This window comes from Hermetia illucens, chromosome 1, assembly GCF_905115235.1.
Source record: "Hermetia illucens chromosome 1, iHerIll2.2.curated.20191125, whole genome shotgun sequence".
Taxonomy (NCBI): domain Eukaryota; kingdom Metazoa; phylum Arthropoda; class Insecta; order Diptera; family Stratiomyidae; genus Hermetia; species Hermetia illucens.
The window spans coordinates 170096809-170110817 of NC_051849.1; positions in this window are offsets into that span (position 1 = coordinate 170096809).

Sequence of the window (14009 nt, forward strand, 5' to 3'; positions counted from 1 at the left end):
ACTGCACCGCGTGCCTTGCTTACAGTGAGCTGAAGGTGTAGACTGAATTTAAGGAGTTCATGCAATTTACTCCCAAGTATTTGATCGAGCTAAATCTGCTCACTGTAGTGTTTTCGATTCTAATTTTTACGCGCTTAGCTTTTTTGTTGATACCTCTAAAACCTAAACATCTAGATTTTCTCCTAAAGGTGCAGATTTGCGTTTTTGTTACATTTATCTTAATTACCCAACTACGATAGTACCTGCAGAGATCTATAATCTGGTTCTCAACCGCTTTGGCTGCCCAGTTGGGGTACTCCTTGGGCCGAATTCCGGCCCTTTTATACAACGCGGAACATTCCAGAAAGGGATATGAACACTTTGCTAGAAAACTACTTTGCGCCTATGACAAAATCTTCTTAGTGGCATTAAAGTATCTGTTAACAATTATCCTAACTAATTATTCGCCCCTACTATTATACAATTTGGGTGCCCTGGCTAATTGTCATTACTACGATTTACATTGGCGTCACACATTTTTCAATGTGATTTTCGTCACAATGCAAACAAATTTCATCAGATTAATTATTAATCGCTGAACTGAATGCATTCTGGGATTGGATTCTCTCCGTCAAAATCTCTGCATCATTATATACATAAATAGAGTCTTATCGAATTCGAACCTACTACAAATTAAAAGGTGCAATAGTGGCCCGATCACTGGCCACTATTTTAGGTTGAGTGATTTTTATAACTCCTCTTAAGTTTTATTAACGCGATAAGTTGCCCTTCAATTCTTCATCGAGTAAACGCCCAATGTTGACCTTGCCCGTAAAATGTTTCCATTAACAAGTACATAAAATATTTGAATCATCAACAATTTCTTGAATTCCTCCCGGTTTCCTTTATTCCCCTCATGAAAGGAATGCTCCGCTTTCATTTACAGGATCAATTCTGGTCAATAAATTTCCGACTAGACAGAAAATGCTGACTATAAATTTTGTACTTTTCGAAATTCCTCCTTGGCTCGGATGAAGATAGAGATTGCATTTTAATTGTTTTCTTTCTAGATCTCTTGAACGGAGCAACGGGTGAACGATTATGGCACCTTCAGGTGCACTTATAGTTGCATTATATTTGTTTACCTTGCGATCATCTTCGTTTCAGTTCAGAGATAAAGACCGTATACTCGTATACGACGCCGTGTAGGTGTTCTGTTTCTATAGTTTTCATTATGTCGGAGTCATCTTAAGCATCTTACGAGCATTGAAGTACTATTGAGATAGGTAGGAAACAGAACGTGCATTAAAGATCAATGACACAACATCTGAAATGTAGCGGAGATTGTTGCATTTCTACAAGGGGAAGTGCTTGAAGTTAATTCGTTTTATGAGAGTAGGGTGAATACTATTGCATCAAAAGTGCTTCCAATGATACCGCGTAAACTTCCTCTCTGTTGTAAAATAAACAAGCAGACCCGCATTGTATTCCTGCTCTGGGGCATTCACGATTTCAATGTTCTTTCTTATCTTCACCCAAATATACACGTCTTTGCCACTATGCATACCATATTTATCAGTCTATATAAATAAATACCAAATTTAACCAGAATGAAAATCAATTAATTTCCAGGCTCGAAATAAAGGTACTTCTACCGCACAGCTTTCCTATAAAGGGCTGACTACCACACCTGTGCGTCCTACTTTTGCACACTCCACGATATCTTATCAGAAATTAACATATTCCGTGAAGCAGCATCTTCCTCTACAGGTAATGCAATCATTTGCGCAGAGCCAACTACACGATTCAAAAAAAGTTCTTTGGGATTAAGTGCGCATCATATGATCATAAAAGCGGTCATGAAAAGGTTTCAAGGTGCGATATCGTACCTTCGTGAACACAAAGAAAATATTGTATTTTTTCTTATCTGAGGGGTTTTTTGTACTTACATGATTTCCTAAAATGTTAAATGATGGTAAAATGTAATTTTGATAGTTCATGCCACCAGTTTTGCGAAAACTGAATAAGGAGCGATAGTGAATGTACCGCCAGAGTTACAACAATAGCATGTCTGTCGGAGTCACTAGGCACATAACTCGACAATGTTCACATATACCCACCTCAGGATGAGACAAAATTCTAATTGTGCCAACTGGTCAAAGCAGTGAAAACATGAACCCTGAAAAAGGGGGGAGGGAGGGAGAAAAAAGCTATCTGGGAACCAGAGGGGAAAGAGGGCTTTAACTATGAGGCTTGATGGACTATCAACTACGGAGAAAACTTATCAGGACACGCTAGGCCTTCTGAAGATGGCAGCATTTTCAGCGTAATTAGTCTGACGAATTAGGATATAACTTTTGACTAAGCTTACCTTCACAGCATAAGCAAGCCATGGACAAATGTTGAAGATATTCCTGATAAACATTCAGCATAGTAAAACCACAAATGGAACATTCAGCTGGTTAATCAAAGCTGAGAGTGTCGACGTTATGCTGACTCAGAAAACTTAGCAATTGTATATGAGGATAGCCGAACTGGGGAACGTAGAAGGTAAGTTAATATGTGGCATACAGGACATTTTATGATAATAACATATTGGTCCCAAACTCAGATAATAGAGAAGGATTTAAGGGCGTGTGAAGACCGTTTTTTGCCTTTTTTCGAAAAATTATTTTGGAGGACTGGATAAAGATAGAAACGTGATGTTTACTGATATCTCTAGTATATGTGATAAATTTTTCAGCTTGATAGGATAGCTAGTTTTCGGAATACGTGTCAATTTATGCACCCATCTCCAAAAAAAGGTGTTTTTCTGCTGCCACGCTGGAGGGCGCTGTGTTCATCTGAGGAAAAAAAACTAAACGGCATTTTAATATGGACAATATTCCAATTAAAATATTAAAGGGTAAATTTTTGGTGGGCTTTTAAACTTAATTTTTTGGATTTTGGTGTTTTTTACGGCTTTTTTTATGAATAAAAAAAAAGACCTGTCCGATTGCAATTATCCTAGTTTGCGGATCGTAGAAATATGTATTAAAGAAGTCGTGAAAATTTCAAAGAATTTAGTTGGATAGATTTTGAACTATGGTGGCAGCCGATTTTCAAGATGCAGTTTCGAGAAAAACGCATTTGTAAATTTAAATGTGATTATCAACAGTAAAATTTTAACTCACCATTAGTCTGCTGTACCTGGTCCATAGAAAGCACCCTTCGTTGCTTCAAAAGGTCTTGTAAGGCCGCTTGTTGCTATCTGGTTTCAATTCTGGCTCTTTTAGCGAGGTCAGTCGATCGTCGTTCGGACCGCCAAATTCGCGCTTCATTACGGCGGTCGACATAAACCTCACATATGTGACCAACTTGACATCCCATTGTCACTAGGATTTTGAGAATGCCATTGAATCCTTCATTGAAAATAATTATAGCCAGAAAAGTGGCTATTTCTAATACCTTGGCCCGAGACTGAAGGTGTTTAGGAGCGAAAATCCAGATCAATGCATTTAACGACTCATTGTTATTCTGGGTCGCTCTTCCTAAACATCTGTTCAAGAGATCATCTCGTGACAAATCTTCGTAGATTGGTTTGATGACTGTTTGAACTTCTTCAATCAAAGGTGCCTTCTCGTGGTGGAAACTATCCAGTTCTCCTTTACGCTCCGCTTTGCGTCATTTGCACCAACTGTCCTCGTCTGCTGGACAATTTTGATGCTGAGGATTTTCATCTGTAGAACATTTATGGGAGAAAGTTGACCAAATTTTTTGCTTCATTCCTTCTAACGCCCAAAAAATGTAGTGAGGTCGTTAATAACCTTATCAGTAAGTTTTCCAGCCCCTTTTCTACCAATGCCTTTGTGATTCTTCTTTGCATTTCTACGCAGTCCTTTTTTACTACTACGTCAATTTTATTATTTGCAGAAATTTGCAGGAATACCGGAGAAAACTCCAGCAAAATCCAATATACAATTTACAAAACTTATCGCAATTGGAACATCCATGTTCATGCTTGCTAAAAGTTTCTTTGCTGATGTTGATGCGAAGTCCCTTTTTTTGTCTGATAAGTATCGATTCCCATGAAATACTCGTTTTTTAGTGCGAGCATGACGTTGAACGTTAAAGCCATCTCCCTTCGTACGATCCATTTAAAAAAATCACTGAACACATAAACAGCACAATACTTACAACAAAATATAACTGAGTATAGCTTGAAAGCCTTTCAGTGCTCATTCTAGAATATATTCCTCCTTTCTATTCCAAACAGCAAATAAGTTTAGACAATTGATTGGTTTTCCATCTTTTTATATTTATACCTGTGTTCGAATTTATAAGGCTCAGGTAAAAAAAGATTCGATGCTCTTTCTCATCGAGTACTCTAGCCGCGGCTGCAAACTCCTTACCTGTTTAACACTGTAATTTCTGAACGACTCGGAAAATCGGAAAATCCCTTTGCCCACATATTCTCCACTATATATAGATACAATTCGCCAACCTGACACACGGGATGACCCCCTTAAAGCAATTATTTTACAGAGAAAAGTGCACTACTAAATACTACTAAAATAAAATGCTTAGATTAAGGGAAAAGTGGACTACTAAATCTTACCTAGTCTCTCCTGGCGGCAAGTCTTGTGATATAAGAACCAAGCCAACAAAATGGTAATGCCATTCATCAAACCTTGGAAAATAATAAGTTGGCAACTTAAGCATCCTGGCAGGGTCCCGTCGAGGAACCAGCAAGAGTTCTTGACGCATAGACGACGTCAGGACATAAGCAAATTAATTGGAAGCACAGAATCGTATCTGCACCTTAAATATTGTTACACTCACTAATAAGATAGGGAAAGAGGTACAACCGACATACATATGACTCAAAATGACATCATTGCATTTCTGAGAGTTTTCGTAACGCAATCAGAGAATTGGAGGCATTTGATTGACAGTTGATCAACCTGGCTATTGTCCCAACAGACCATAGCATCCATTACTTCACAGGGTGGAGCGATTTTAAAATTTTTTTATAATTTTTTCGGAATATCTGTAAAAAGCTGCAATTGGCTCGTGCTATGTTTAGAGGTGCCCCCAACATTATAAAGTTTTGAAAAAATCACGAATTTTCTCATAGAACCACAAATATTTTATGAACGCTGAATTATATCCTGAGCGATGCCGTGTTAGTGTAAGATAGATAAGAATAGCTATAAATCGTGCTTTTTGAGACCCACGTCTGGCAAGGTGAAGGGGAGGTGATTTCACATTTATTTATTTATTTAATGAAGACAATACACAGAAAACAAATTCTTTATTACATATTGTACTCAGAGGGAGGAGTAAATAAATGGCTTACTAGGGTAGTTCAATAAGTCCTTAGAATGACCAACGGATGGCGCGCGAATCGTCCTAAATCATCTGTTTTTAGTCAGCGCTACTCCCGACTGCAGTCACAGTCCACATCTTCTGAGTTTACGTGTTTTTATAATCAATTGAAAAAAAAACTGCTTGTTAAAAAAATTGAAAAAAACGAGTTCAGAGCGGTAATAAAAAATTTTCATTTAAATGGCTTAACTCCATATGAGATAAAAAATGAATTAGACTCGGTTCATGGCAATTTAAGCGTGGTCGTAAATCAACCAGTGACGAACCACGTTCCGGAAGACCCGTAGAAGTGACTACTCCCGAAATCATCAATAAAATCCACGATATGGTGTTGAAGGATAGAAGATTAAAAGTGCGCGAGTTAGCTTTGGCCACAGGGATATCAATAGGTACAGTTTTTTCAATTATACATGAAAAACTAGGCATGAGAAAGCTATCAGCAAGATGGGTGCCGCGTTTGCTCTCAGCTGAGAATAAACGAAATGGAGCGGTCACCTCTGAGGCGCTTTTGGCGCGCATAAGTCAGAATCCTGAGGAATTTTTTCGTAGGTTTGTGACTGTGGATACACCACTACACTCCTGAGATGAAGGAACAGTCAAAAAAGTGGATCGGCACGGGTGAACCAGCTCCAAAGAAGGCGAAGACCGTAAAGTCAGCTGGTAAGGTTATGGCTACAGTTTTTTGGGATGCCCGTGGAATTATCTTTATTGACTATTTAGAAAAGGGTAAAAAATTACTGGTGACTATTATCTATCATTATTAGGGCAGCTGAAAGAAGAAATTAAAAAAAAAACCACCACATTTGGCGAAAAAAAATTCCTTTTCATCACGACAACGCCCCAGTTTACACGTGCTTCGTTTCAATGGCTAAAATTGAAGAATTTAACTTTGAATTGGTCGAACACCCACCGTATTCACCAGATTTAGCCCCCAGTGACTTTTTCTTATTTCCAAACTTGAAAAAGTGGCTCGGTGGATAGAGATTTACGGACAACGAAGACGTCATTGCCTCTGTGAGTGCTTATTTTGAGGAACTTCCGAAAACACACTTTTCTGAAGGATTAAAAAAACTAGAAAAACGATTGACCAAGTGAATAGAGCTCCAAGGAGATTATGTTGAAAAATAAAAAAAAAATTTACTCAAAAAAATTGTTTTTACACTTTATTCTAAAGACTTATTGAACTACCCTCATACGCTTAAAACTAGAAAAGGGGTCAGAGTCAAAGGACCCAAGCTTAAGGGCTTTGTAGGACCGGCATAGCCTCGGGATCGGGAAGCGGAAGTAAACCTCGAGCTACGCGAAAGATACTTCAAAAATGTCGTGGTGCGGAAAGTAATATTCGAGTTGGCAGAGCTGTCCATCAAGCATTTGCAGAGTTTGAAAAGAGTACACATATCAAGGAAGATACGGCGTTGATGGAGGGAGGAAGAGAGAGCGGAATCGTGACGGATAGTCAACCCATGAAAAGTTCTTTTTGTAAAAGAGGGTCCGGGTGAATTTGCGTTGTACAACTTCAAGAGCGCGACAGTCACGGATGCGGTAGGGAGGCCAAACTACACAGCAATATTCAAGGATGTTTCTGACAAAGGAATCGAAGAGCAGGGCTGAATTCAGGTAAAGTCGGAGGAGGAACGTAGGGTAAAACCAGACATTTTGGAAGCTCTATTGATGATGTTAACAAAGTGGGAATTTCAACAAAGTTTGTCGCCGAATATGACCCCCAGGTCTTGGAAGCAGGTCAATAGTCAAAGGAGTTATCCACTAAGAGAATAGGAAAAGGATGTTGGAAAGCGTTTAAGCGAATAACACATGCCACACAGTGGCATTTGTTGACATTCAGTGTTAGCTTATTGACCGAATACCAACGAACCAAATTATCAAGGTTGGACTGCAAGAGAGCAGTGTCCAGCAGAGACGAAACAGAGGTAAATAATAAACTAAAAGGTTAGTTTAAATTAGTCAACAGCAGTTTACTTGTTTTACGCTTTGAATTTTACGGCTAAGAACGAGATATATGATGGTAATCTTATTTTTTATTTTCTGAATTCGTAATTAAAGAATTATTGTTATGTTTACAATAAAATGTCTCAAGTCAAAACACGACAAATAACTGTCCTGTGTTTGGTTCGCCGGAAAAGCTACCAGCAGCTCAGTTACTAACTTATAATGACATTACGAGAAATTATCTATTCATCAAACATGAATTAAAGCCTGGCAAAACAACAAAAGAAACGACAGTTCATGACATATCTGAAAGGCTAGCTCGGGAAGTTTTAGAAATATGGCAAAAAGCGTCGCTGCCAACTGTGAATATAAAAAGAATTCTCAAATATAGAGACTTAATGAAGCCATGTCAAGGCTTTCAAACTAACAAAAAGTACCAAGGAAAGATGAATACATTCATAGCAGAGTCGCACAGACTGGTGGATATTTGCAGCTGTAAATGCAAACTTATCTCCAGTGGCACTTACAGAAGGAAGTAGTGTCGTCCTCAACGAAGACTTCCACGATCAATGTGGTGTTTCTACCCATGGCGAAAAAATTACATTATTACATTGCATTCTTGATAGAATGGCGTAGAATTCACTAGCTAAGACTGACCTAAAGATCGAAGTCGATGAGAAAAGACCCAAAGGCCGACCGAAACAGCTAAGATTCGATACACTAGATGATAATATAGAGACCTCTTGACTCCACCTGAACCAAACTTATGATGAAGCAAAGTGACTTATCCCATCTAGACACGCCGACCCCGCTACCGAACGATACAAAGGCAAGAGAGGAAGAAGAACTGTTTGGCCTTCCTTGCAAAACCAATCCTTGGATCCATAAGAGCTGTATGTAGTGCCTTTTTTTCCTCGAGATTGAAATGTGAGATACGCAAATTTTGAAAACCCAATAAATCATCAACAAGGCCATAGAATCCGAACGTCAAGAACATAAGTTGGCCAAATTTTGTTAAATTTTTGCAAGATTCACAAATGATCTTCTTTATGTAACCTGCAACAAGGGAATTGCCGCTCGATTGGTGATTCGATGCGAGAAGCGGACCTTATTGTCGAAAGTGGCTCTGAGGTATCGAGGTAAAGAGCAAGTGAAGGAATCAAGTGGCCTTGAACTTTTAATAGGTTGTGATGCGAACGCTCAGCATATTTGTTGGGACAGTGGCAAATGTAATCCTAGAGGAGAGAAGCTGTTTGGTTTTATCACTTCAGCTGCTCTGATGACCGCGAACGTCGGGTGGGCCCCTACGTTCATGAGGCCAAGAAGAAGGGAAGTAATTGACCTAACAATCTGCACTTCCAAGTTGTTAGAGTTGATTAGAAACTGGCGAGTACTAGATGAAGTGTCACTCTCAGATCACTGTTAGAATTTAGTATAACTATTACTGACGAAGAGCCTGTAACACATAGACGGAATCCTAGGAAAACGGATTGGACAAAGTTCAATGAACTTCTTGCCGACAAAGTTGAGCTCCCTAGGCGGCTAAGGACTCCTTTGGCGATAGAAGATCAATTGAAAACTCTGAATCGCACACTTTTAGAGTGCCTTGAAGAGGCCTGTCGTATTTCCCGAGGTCAAAGTGGTAAAACGGTTCCATGGTGGAACCGAGAACTGCAGGCGACTTCTAAATCGTGCTTGCAAAAGCAACAAACATGAAGACTTCCGGAACTCACAGCGTGAATATAAGAGGCTCCTTCGAGACAAGACTCTTTTAGAGCATACTGTGAGAAACTGGAAGGTGAAGGGGACACTTCTAAGTTATTCAGAGTTCTTAAAAAGGATGAGTCGGCCAAGTTGGACTCTCTTAGAAAACCGGACGGTAGTTTTACAAACTCCAGAGGTGAGTCTATACAGAATCCCTTGGAAGTACGCCACCCGGGAGAACAGGTCTCAGAAGTGGGAAGAAGAGGATTGGCGGTTTCTGCAAACCCTTCAACACGAAGGTGTTGCAAGGGGAATTGGGACACTGCGAGAGCAGTTGTTACCAATGAAAAAGCGAGAGCTGCTATACTATCATTTGAACACTTCAAAGCACCTGGTATAGATGGCATCTGCCCAACGATGCTAAAGGAGGGTATCGAGCACTTAGAGAAACTTCTAAGAAATATTTTTCGAGGATGTCTTGCGCTGGGCTACGTGCCTTCCTCTTGGCTGAAGGTGAAGGTAGTCTTCATACCAAAGCCTGGGAAAGATGACTGTTCTAATCCAAAGAAGTAACTAATAAGACAAATCAGCCTAACATCATTTTCGCTTAAAAGTCTGGAGAGACTGGTTCAGCGTCACATTCTCAAGAAGACGCTAAAGTCGCACCCCCTAAATGGAAACAAACGTGCTTACCAACGTGGAAAGCCCTATGAGTCTGCTCTTCATTCTGTGGTTTCAAAGATAGAGGATGCAACTCTAAAGGGTGAGTACGCGATGGGGGTGTTGGTGGACATTAAAGGGGCTTTTGACTGTGCGCCCTTCGAAAAGCTCTGTGATGCCGCCAGAGAGCATGGTGTTGACGAAACTCTAATAAAGTGAATCTACACTATGCTAACGCAGAGATTGCTGTGTGCTGAAGTGGGTGTTGATCGCTACTTAACAATGGAAGCGACGAAAGGCTGCCCTCAAGGAGGTGTGATATAGCACTTCTGTGGATTATGTTGATCAACTCACTACTATGCGAACTACAAAATCTACCAATATACGTTCAAGCTTATTCAAATTATGTGGCTGTACTGGCTGTTGATCGAGATCTCGGAATGGTATGTAGAAATACACAAAGGAGGAAATTGAATGTCTGGTTATCACTGGTGCCATGATCACCACATCTGGCGCAGCTCTGGAAGCATTACTCAATTTGCAGCTTTTGCATTTGTTTATTCAGAGCACTGCAATGAGAGCGGCTCATAGACTAATTCGATTAGATCTATGGGAAAACAATGGACGTGGGGGGCACAAAGCATTGGAAGAGTCATTGGGAGAACTGAATCTAGTTTTCGCGATGCCTTCCGATTCTCAGATCACCATACATCTGTTTGCGAGAAGATACGATGTTATCTTGAAACGGAGAGAAAACAGGGACCAACCAGAAGAATACGTGTCAAGACATACTGACGTCTTCTACACTGATGGCTCAAAGACAGAAAATGGTTCTGGAGCAGGAGTCTACCTCTCGAATAAAACGAGAAGTGGGCTTTTTCTTTGGGACAATACACAACGATCTTCCAGCCTGAAGTGTATGCGATCCTAAAGGCTGCAACCTGGATGATTGACGAGCGGTTGAAGGGCAGGCGCATCGCAATCTGTAGCGATAGTCAAGCTCCATTGAGGGCGATGAGTAGTACTTTGATCACTTCAAAAATCGTTCAGGAATGTAGAAACCGATTGAATTCTATTTCCAGATTCAATACGGTGGATTTACTCCGGGTACTTGGCCATTGTGGTGTAGAGGGAAATGAAATCTCGGATGCCTTAGCAAAAGAGGCTTTAACCTTCCCCATGCCCGAACCGAAACCAACAATTAGGGTATCGGTAGCATTGGCTGATGCGGCTGTCAAAAACTGAGAATAAGCTTCCCATAATGACAGGTGGCGAAGCCTTAATGCTGCTAGACAGACCAAACTCTTCCTACCAGAACCAACCAAACATACTGCAAAGTTTATCCTGTCGAAAAGCAGGAAGAATTGCAGTATTGTGGGCATTCTGACTGGCCATAATTCACTAGCTGGGCATATGTTCAGAATAGGAATTATCCAAGATGATACGTATCCATCCTGTAATGAGGAAGCGGAATCCACAGAACATTTTCTATGTGAGTGCCCCGCTTACGGACGCATCAGACATCAGATTTTTGGTGCTGATGTGCTCCAACTGCAGCGGATAGCATCACATCCACTAACGGAAATCCTGCGATTCATAAACGAATCCGGGATATTCTGGTAGACGGGGGAATCGAGTACAATGGACCACTAAGGTCTGAGTGCTCTGAGCCTCTCCCCACCTCAAACATACACATGCACACACACACAAGTGAAGGAAGTGGGTGAAAATTTAAGCGAGTAGCCCATAGAGTGACACTTTCTGACGTTTAGCGATAAACCATTAGTCGAGTACCAACAAGAGTATCTATGTTAAATTGAAGGGAAACACAGTTCCTCCGCGACGATATAGCGGAAAAAAACTTAGGGACGTCGGCATATAATAAACAGAAAGAAGTAAGGCACGGAAGGTTGTTGATAAGAAATGAAGATAATAAAGAACCCAGAATAGATCCCTGCGAGACCCCAGGGCAGGAGAAGAAGAAGCCGGATGCGCAGCCATCAAAAGAGAAGCGGCAGAATCGGTAGCAAAGGTAAGACGCAAGCCAAAAGAACGCTTAAAGATAAGAGTTTGTGATTTACAATGTCGAAGGCTTTAGCAAAGTCAGTGTAAGTGGTATGCACTTCTTGCCGTGAATCTAGACATTTTGCGACAAAGTTGGTAAAGTCCAGCAAGTTGAAGGCCGCGAACCTACGCTGCTGCTCTTTCACTATATGGTGGCCAAACAGGGCGGACAACCAGTTACTGACATGGTTTCCAAGATTTTGGAACAGGAGTAGTGGAGGGAAATAGGTCGGTAATGCTCGGCAAGCGTACGATCGCCACTTTTGTGAATAGGGATAATGAGACCCTCTTTCTAGAAGCCAGGAAAATAATTCTTTTCAAGGCTTTGTAGAAAATTAGGGACAGGGGAAATGAAATGGACTGACCAGTTTTAATCAAAAAGAAGTTTGGAAGATCATCGTAACCAGAGCCGACATTGGCGTCAAGTTTGCCAATGAGGTACTCGACAAGGCGAGGGGTAAGAAGGGGAATGGTAGATGATACGGGGCAGGTTACATCCTCTAGCGTGAGGGAAGAAGAGGAAACATAGACTGAGGGGGAAGTAGCGTCAGAGTAAATCACAAGATAGTTGGGGAGGAGTTAAGGAGCCATAGAATTTAAAGGACGGAGGGGTTAGGTGGACAGGACAGCGGGATAAGAGTATATTACTATAAGCCTTCGTAATTGGCTGTATGAAACCCCTTAAGTTCATCCTTGAATCATGAACTTTTGCAAAAGTATAGGCTCTGATATAGAGCATATTCTTACCAATTTTGGTGGAATTTATAGTGTTGTCGCTTCAATGTAAACTCTAACACTTTGAATGTCAGTATCACATTAAAGTGAGTATTCTGATATAATATATGCATATACATTACGTACCACGTACAAATGGAACAAATGTACACTGATATATTTTTATTTATTATAAGATATACACAAAATCATTCATACCTGAAGCGTCCAGCTTACGGTTTCCCGACTTGTTTATGTTTCAATTGAAGACCTGCTGCTGTCAAGTTGAAACGGAAGCGTATCTTAACGAGCATTTTGCAAAAGATAACTGAGCCTAATACAAATGATATCACAAAAAAGAAAAAGATCCCGCAGAATATTCAACCCGCCCAGCAATTTGCATTAATTTAACTTCACACGTTTGTTAAACTGGAAATATCTTTGAATTCATCAATGGAGACAGATATACGCGTCAACATTACGGCACAATTATTCTAATTAGTACAATTAATGCGCATTAAACAACATACCGATCTTTCCGTTTTTACACCTTTTGTTTCGGGGGCGTTGTACTTGCCGGAAATTTCTATATAGCTCGTTAAATTGTCGGTTTGACCTTTCACGTAACCAAATAATATTTTCACTCCTTTCCGTTGAAAAGTCAAAAGCAACAAATGCTAAATAAGCATGTTTCACGTAGCTAAGATTCAAACTACTCACCCAGTGACACCAGTTGAAGTTTCAGCCAATCACCAAATTTTTTTCCCGCCCTGTGAGAATTCGATTTTTGAACGGTCTTTTTAACTGATATGTTAATAGGTCATGTCTCAGCATCATTCGATTTCGTGAGAAGAAAGAAGAAATGATCTCACTTACGCGATTACCAACTATTAGGAATGTGAAAGAATCGTGAAATTAAAGACGCGATTCACAAAACGGCCTATGCAACTCTCAGAGTGACCGAGCAAGGTAAGCGGTACATCAACCGAGCTACTTGGCTTTTAAATGACGATGTTGAATTGAAGGTTTGTAAAAAGAAACGCCTCTAGCACAAGTTTTTCGCCGATGAAATGCTCGCCAATTGACAAATTTATAAAAACGCCAACTGGGAAGCAAAGAAAGCAACTGGACACTCGGGACGGCGAGAGGGATTTGTATCGAGTTGCCAAAAACCGACGCGAACGCACGCGGGATGTCAAATACTTCTGTTACGTTAATGACGGTACTTTGCGTACCGAGTGTCGAGCCGCGACGGATAGATGGCGAGAATATTTCGAGCGGATTTCAACGGAAGAATTTATTCATCCTCCACTTCCACAATCATTGCCGACATTTGGAGCAATTCTACCTGCCAGCATGACTTGGTGCTCTGAGGCGGCGTGGAGGAAGACGGGGCGGCAACCCTGTCGGCTGAACCAAAACCAAGTGGCCGAGGAGAACCTCCACGTGGTGGCACCGGAAACCGCTGTATCGCATTGGCTTGCCGGCCGTGATGCAGTAGGCGAATGCTCCAAGGCCTAATTAGGGCGATCAGACCCGAGTCTGCACGGGGACTCATCTGAAGTGGCTTCGGT